A 7533-nucleotide genomic window follows, 5' to 3' on the forward strand; every position below is an offset into this window, starting at 1 on the left:
GTTACCATAAGCCATGCTGAAATTGGTATAGATATTTCCTGTTTCCTCATTACTTACTTAGTATGACTGAGAGTTGTAGAATTGTTAGAAGTGCAAACACAGCCACCACTTCCAAAATTATGTGTGATTCATACTAGTGAGATCTTCTGTTCCCAGTTCAATAAGATTTCTAAAAATACCACCAAAGCTAAAATATGAAGTACTAAAAATGAAACAAACAAACAAACAAACAAACAAACAAACAAAAGGAATCACACAGTGCCTTCATATTCTTTATTCTTTTCCTACACTTCGCATTAAATAAAGCATCATGTTGACTGACTGACTACTACACAGCTGCATTTTTCCAGTCCCATCTGCTATCAATGGGCCGGTATTGCACTTAGTGGCAATCTATCATGAATGTATGGATCAGTTCTATAAACGCAACCTTCTCACATTTCTTGCCTGAAATAAAAACAGAAGAAAAAAACACCTTTGGCAAGTATAATTACAGTTGGGTTAGTTTATTATTTTCTGTCCAAGTAATGCAACTGCCATCAAACTGCAACACATTTCAGAAAGCCTGAAGTCCAAATCTAGTCAGTAATGTTAGAAATGTACTCTTAATGCTTTATTTTTCACTACTGTCTAAATAGCAGAGTTGAAGGTTGAGCAACAAGAACTTTCTGCTCAAGAGTGTCATCAAGCCATGACACTTGATTCCCTTTCCGCTGCTTCCACAGTGGCTACCATATTGAATTATGCATTCAGCCTCTGGCATTAATTAAGCTAATATTAATTAAGTCTCTTTTAGGTGGCTAAGATATCCCCAGTCACAACTTGCGTTATAAAGAGCGCAGTATGGGGATCCGACACATTTGTGTCACATCAACTGTTGTGTGTTGTGTAAGATGAAGTGATCTTGTCACTCCTTGAGGTGAACACAGTATTCATGCTTCAAGGCTAAAGTAGACAATGAGGCAGCCTTGGGCAAACTGGAGATACTGATGGGAGATTATAGTCTCCAAAGTGACACTTGCTTAACTGATGATAGTAATAATGAATAAAGGAAGCAAACAGAAAGCCTATGCATGGCTGACTTGTGTAACTTAACAGTAGCACAAAATGATAAGCGGTAGGCATCCCTCAGTGCTATTAACGTTGATGGAATCTTACAAGAGAAAGGAAATTTCTCTTTTCAAAGAAGTAGAAGGGTACATTCAAGACCAAGATGGCGGCGCGCACAGACGCAGCGGCCCGGAGCTCCTACACTTTTGCACTTTTGGTGGTACTGTGTATTATTTCACACAGTCTGGGGTTACTTCAATACAACAGAGATGATCTACTACAACTAAGCCGTGGAGATCTTCAACTAACATCCGAGTATCTCATCCCCCCGGAGATCGTTAAGCAAGAAGTAGCATAGAAATGATGCCAATCAAAGGATCTGACATATCAAAGACCGACCATTCTTCGATATCCAGTAGTAACTGCAATTCCCATACGCTATAGCACAGCACTCCGACCATGTAGCTGGTGCAAAACCGCCGAATTACACGTAAGATCAGCGTAGCGACCGATACCCTTCAAGCTCTAGCACTTGCTATTCTTCCCACCCTGTCAGGCATGAATCGAACACATAGAACAAGTTCTTGGTGGAAAGAGGGTCTGGCGATGGTGATGTACACCGCGTGTAGTCACTAAAAAGCCACAAATATTAGTCCTTAACAGATAGACACCACAGGATAATGGCACAACCAACAAGCGATATCATAATGGTTCTTATAACCAGCAGTACTCTATTCCCTTCACTCGGCCGACACGAACCACCCAGCGCGAGGTGCTTACAAAACTCTGTACATCTAATGGTGATCTTCGTGCATTATCCAGCAAACATATATTAACTATACAAAGAAATACACAAACATCTGGTAATTGGTGATTCTGTTCTCAGACATGTGAAGCTAGAGACACCGGCAACCATAGTCAATTGTCTTCCAGGGGCCAGAGCAGGCGACATTGAAGGAAATTTAAAACTGCTGGCTAAGGGTAAACGTAAATTCAGTAAATCATAATTCACGTCGGCAGTAATGACACCCGGTTACGCCAATCGGAGGTCACTAAAATCAATATTGAATCGGTGTGCAACTTTGCCAAAACAATGTCGGACTCTGTAGTTTTCTCTGGTCCCCTCCCCAATCAGACCAGGAGTGACATGTTTAGCCGCATGTTCTCCTTAAATTGCTGGCTGTCTGAGTGGTGTCCCAGAAACGATGTGGGCTTCATAGATAATTGGCAAACCTTCTGGAGGAAACCTGGTCTTGTTAGGAGAGACGGCATCCATCCCACTTTGGATGGAGCAGCTCTCATTTCTAGAAATATGGACAAATTTATTAAACCCCCCAAAATATGACTATCCAGAGTTGGGACCAGGAAGCAGAGTTGCAGTCTTACACGCCTCTCTGCAGCTTCTCTCCTCCTGCTACCCCCCAAAAACCCATCTCCATAGAGACTGTGTCAGCTCCCAAAAAGACAAAAAACAAACTAAAAACCAGCAACAAACAACTTAAACATAAACAATTACAAAGAAAGAACAATACAGTATCCACATCTGAACCAAAGAGTAAAACAGTGAAATGTGGATTATTAAATATTAGGTCTCTCTCCTCCAAGTCTCTGTTAGTACATGACTTAATAATTGATCAACAAATTGATTTACTCTGCCTTACAGAAACCTGGTTGCAGCAGGATGATTATGTTAGTTTAAATGAATCAACACCCCCGAGTCATTCTAACTACCAGAAATCTCGAAGCACAGGCCGAGGGGGCGGTGTGGCAGCAATTTTTCACACCAGCCTATTAATTAATGAAAGACCAAGACAGACTTTTAATTCATTTGAAAGCCTGATGCTTATGTAACCCTGGTAAGATTTACAGCAATCAGAAGTACAGGGTTCTTTGAATGCATCGTAGTACTTGTTTGATAGTTTAATTTCCGGGCTTGCCCTGAAGGCACCATCTGCAGCTCCGTGCGCGTGAAGGTGTGGTGTAGAGGAAAAAGGACGGCAAGGAAAAACTCCATGCTGCCGCGGAGCACGGTTTTTTCCAGTTGAAAGAGAGAAAAGAGGTTCAATTAACATTTGTGAGAGAGCTGTCGTTAGCGGTGAACCACAGACGGGTACCTACCTGAAAGGAGTCGGAGTATTTCTTCGAACTTTTTGAACTATTCTGGTGAGTTAGCCTAGCTCACTTAGCACCGCTATTGCAGTTCAATGCACTGAAAAAAAATAACTAACCAGTCAGAATAGTAGTAAATGTGTTTAATGATGTTTAAGATGTGTTTTCATAGTATTGCAATGTTGTGACAGTTTTGTTTATTATGAGTGTCTAATGTTTTTACTTTCTTGGGCCTGCTAGTTCAGCCGCGGCCAGCTAAGTGGTTATGCGCAGTTCACGTGCAATAGCTGTGCTGTTACTGTAACTGCGGGTGATGCACAGTAATACCGGTGTATTTACTTTTAATGTGTCACAAGATGCAAATTTATTTTAATATTTCAAAAGAACCAAGGACATTAGGAACAAGGACATTTAAGGAATGTGGACATCTAACGTTCTGCGTATTTGTGTGCAGACTGGGTTTTTTTTGAGGTACAGTTCCATGGGTGCCAAGTGAGGAGCTGGTATCGTGGGTCTAAGACACTGTTGCTGCTGTGGAGGCCTTCTCTGTGTCAGGACGCCGACACGTTGATGCCTGCCGTACCAGGAGGGCGGTAGGGAAAAAAACAAAAGGAAGCCCACCTGAGAGATACCTTATCATTTTCTTTGCTACTTTTTCCCGCCTGAGATTCAGGTCGTTTTCAGTTCTTAACCCAGGACAGTGGGTAACTGAATAAACTGACACCATAAGGAACTGGACACTCACATGCTATTTTCTTTTTTTCCTTTTCTTTGGGGTGTTGAAATATTGTGTTTCTTGTCTTACATCTATTTTGATTGTTTCAATTATTTTTGTGATGCATTTGAGATGGTTACTGCATTTGAAGGTATCCCTACATTGAGGATGAGCAAAGGGAACTGATCCAAAAGAAAATATATAAAGCAAACTTTGTTTCACAAACCTGTGGTCGTGCGTGTTATGTGGGTTGGAAGTCTTATTGCTCTTACAGAGTTGCTACCGCCAATCTCCTTCCCAAACCTAGATTCGGATATTGTAGACATTGCACTTGGGCGAGCAGTATAGATCATCTCTTTATAGATAGAGGGACACACGTCCAGGTTACACTTAGCCTGTCCACCCCAGCTGTAAAACTCAGAAACCAGTCTTACTTGTTATCATCTATCGTCCACCTGGGCCTTACACAGAGTTTCTGTCTGATTTCTCAGACTTTATATCTAATTTAGTTCTGAGCTCAGATAAAATAATTATTGTGGGTGATTTTAACATCCATGTAGATGCTAAAAATGACAGCCTCAACATGGCATTTAATCTGTTATTAGACTCAATTGGTTTCTCTCAAAATGTAAAAGAACCCACCCACCACTTTAATCACACTCTAGATCTTGTTTTAACATATGGCATAGAAACTGAACATTTAACAGTGTTTCCTGAAAACCCTCTCCTGTCTGATCATTTCCTGATAACATTTACATTTACAATAATTGATTACACAGCGGTGGAGAGTAGACTTTATCAAGTAGATGTCTTTCTGAAAGCGCTGTAACTAAGTTTAAGAATATAATCCACCCACTGTTATCATCTTCAATGCCCTGTACCAACATAGAGCAGAGCAGCTATCTGAACGCTACCCCAACAGAGGTCGATTATCTTGTTAATAATTTCACCTCCTCACTACGTACGACTCTGGATACTGTAGCTCCTGTGAAAACTAAGGCCTCAATCAGAAGTACCTGACTCCGTGGTATAATTCTCAAACACGTACCCTAAAGCAGATGACTCGTAATCTGGAGAGGAAATGGCGTGTCACAAATTTAGAGGATCATCATTTAGCCTGGAGAAATAGTTTGCTGCTTTATAAGAAAGCCCTCCGCAAAGCCAGAACATCTTACTATTCATCACTGATTGAAGATAAATAAGAACAACCCCAGGTTTCTCTTCAGCACTGTAGCCAGGCTGACAAAAAGTCAGAGCTCTTTTGAGCCAACCAATCCCTTTAACGTTAACTAGTAATGACTTCATGAACTTCTTCACAAATAAAATTTTTATCATTAGAGAAAAAATTACCAGTAATCATCCCACAGATGTAATATTATCTACAGCTACTCTTAGTACCATTGATGTTAAGTTAGACTCTTTTTCTCCAATTGATCTTTCTGAGTTAACTTCAATAATTACTTCCTCCAAACCATCAACGTGTCTTTTAGACCCCATTCCTACAAAACTGCTCAAAGAAGTCCTGCCATTAATTAATTCTTCGATCTTAAATATGATCAACCTATCTCTAATGATCGGCTATGTACCACAGGCCTTCAAGCTGGCTGTAGTTAAACCTTTACTCAAAAAGCCATCTCTAGACCCAGCAGTCTTAGCTAATTATAGGCCAATCTCCAACCTTCCTTTCATATCAAAAATCCTTGAAAGAGTAGTTGTCAAACAGCTAACAGATCATCTGCAGAGGAATGGTTTATTTGAAGAGTTTCAGTCAGGTTTCAGAGCTCATCACAGCACAGAAACAGCTTTAGTGAAGGTTACAAATGATCTTCTTATGGCCTCTGACAGTGGACTCATCTCTGTGCTTGTCCTGCTAGACCTTAGTGCAGCATTCGATACTGTGACCATAATATCCTATTAGAGCGATTAGAACATGCTGTAGGTATTACAGGTACTGCGCTGCAGTGGTTTGTATCATATCTATCTAATAGACTCCAATTTGTTCATGTAAATGGAGAGTCCTCTTCACACACTGAGGTTAATTATGGAGTTCCACAGGGTTCAGTGCTAGGACCAATTCTGTTTACATTATACATGCTTCCCTTAGGCAGTATCATTAGAAGACATAGCATACATTTTCACTGCTATGCAGATGACACCCAGCTCTATCTGTCCATGAAGCCAGATAACACACACCAATTAGTTAAACTGCAGGAATGTCTTAAAGACATAAAGACCTGGATGGCCGCTAACTTTCTGCTTCTTAATTCAGATAAAACTGAGGTTATTGTACTCGGCCCTGAAAATCTAGAAATATGGTATCTAACCAGATTCTTACTCTGGATGGCATTACCTTGGCCTCCAGTAACGCTGTGAGGAACCTTGGAGTCATTTTTGACCAGGACATGTCCTTCAATGCACATATTAAACAAATATGTAAGACTGCTTTCTTCCATTTGCGCAACATCTCTAAAATTAGAAATATCCTGTCTCAGAGTGACGCTGAAAAACTAGTTCATGCATTTATTACTTCCAGGCTGGACTACTGTAATTCATTATTATCAGGATGTCCAAAAAACTCACTGAAAAGCCTTCAGCTAATCCAAAATGCTGCAGCAAGAGTCCTGACAGGGACTAGAAAGAGAGAGCATATTTCTCCTGTTTTGGCTTCCCTTCATTGGCTTCCTGTTAAATCCAGAATTGAATTCAAAATCCTGCTCCTCACATACAAGGTCTTAAATAATCAGGCCCCATCTTATCTTAATGACCTTGTAGTACCATATCACCCTATTAGAGCACTTCGCTCTCGCTCTGCAGGCCTACTTGTTGTTCCTAGAGTATTTAAAAGTAGAATGGGAGGGAGAGCCTTCAGTTTTCAGGCCCCTCTTCTGTGGAACCAGCTTCCAGTTTGGATTCAGGAGACAGACACTATCTCTACTTTCAAGATTAGGCTTAAAACTTTCCTTTTTGCTAAAGCATATAGTTAGGGCTGGACCAGGTGACCCTGAATCCTCCCTTAGTTATGCTGCAATAGACGTAGGCTGCCGGGGGATTCCCATGATGCATTGAGTTTTTCCTTTCCAGTCACCTTTCTCACTCACTATGTTTAACAGGGATGATCTGATATCCTCGTGTTGGTGTTGTTCCCAGACCATCATGAAAATGTTGTTCCAGGTTCAACATTGCAAGTGACCAATCACATTGTTGTGACGTTATTCTTTTGCGCGCCAAGCCATTCGTGCATTTATGAAATTCCAATGTTGCAAGGACAATATCAATTCTGCTTACTGTTTATTAAAGGGTTACGGTTAGGGTTAGGGTCAGGGTCCGTTGATCGGCGGACAGAGGCGGTTTCACGCAGCTTTAGTACAGTTTTTTGTTTTACGCCGGTTTTTCCCGAAGTCGCAAAAGTATGACGTCACAACATTCTGATTGGTCACTTGCAATGTTGATCCTGGAACAACATTTTCATGATGATCTGGGAACAACACCAACACGAGGATATCAGATCGACAGTGTTTAACAGACCTCTCTGCATTGAATCATATCTGTTATTAACCTCTGTCTCTCTTCCACAGCATGTCTTTATCCTGTCTTCCTTCTCTCACCCCAACGGTCGCAGCAGATGGCCCCGCCCCTCCCTGAGCCTGGTTCTGCCGGAG

General features: G+C 41.1%; 1 long non-coding RNA gene across 1 annotated transcript; it reads left to right on the top strand.

Moving 5' to 3' along the window:
• The first annotated feature begins 2903 nt into the window (after nt 1-2903).
• Nucleotides 2904-4263, top strand: LOC102312695. Its single transcript, XR_317164.2, has 2 exons — nt 2904-3213; nt 3614-4263. It is a non-coding gene; the product is annotated as an uncharacterized LOC102312695 (long non-coding RNA).
• Nucleotides 4264-7533: the final 3270 nt, after the last annotated feature.

Source organism: Haplochromis burtoni, unplaced genomic scaffold (assembly GCF_018398535.1).
Source record: "Haplochromis burtoni strain Fernald_Lab_line unplaced genomic scaffold, NCSU_Asbu1 Contig_1004, whole genome shotgun sequence".
Classification (NCBI taxonomy): domain Eukaryota; kingdom Metazoa; phylum Chordata; class Actinopteri; order Cichliformes; family Cichlidae; genus Haplochromis; species Haplochromis burtoni.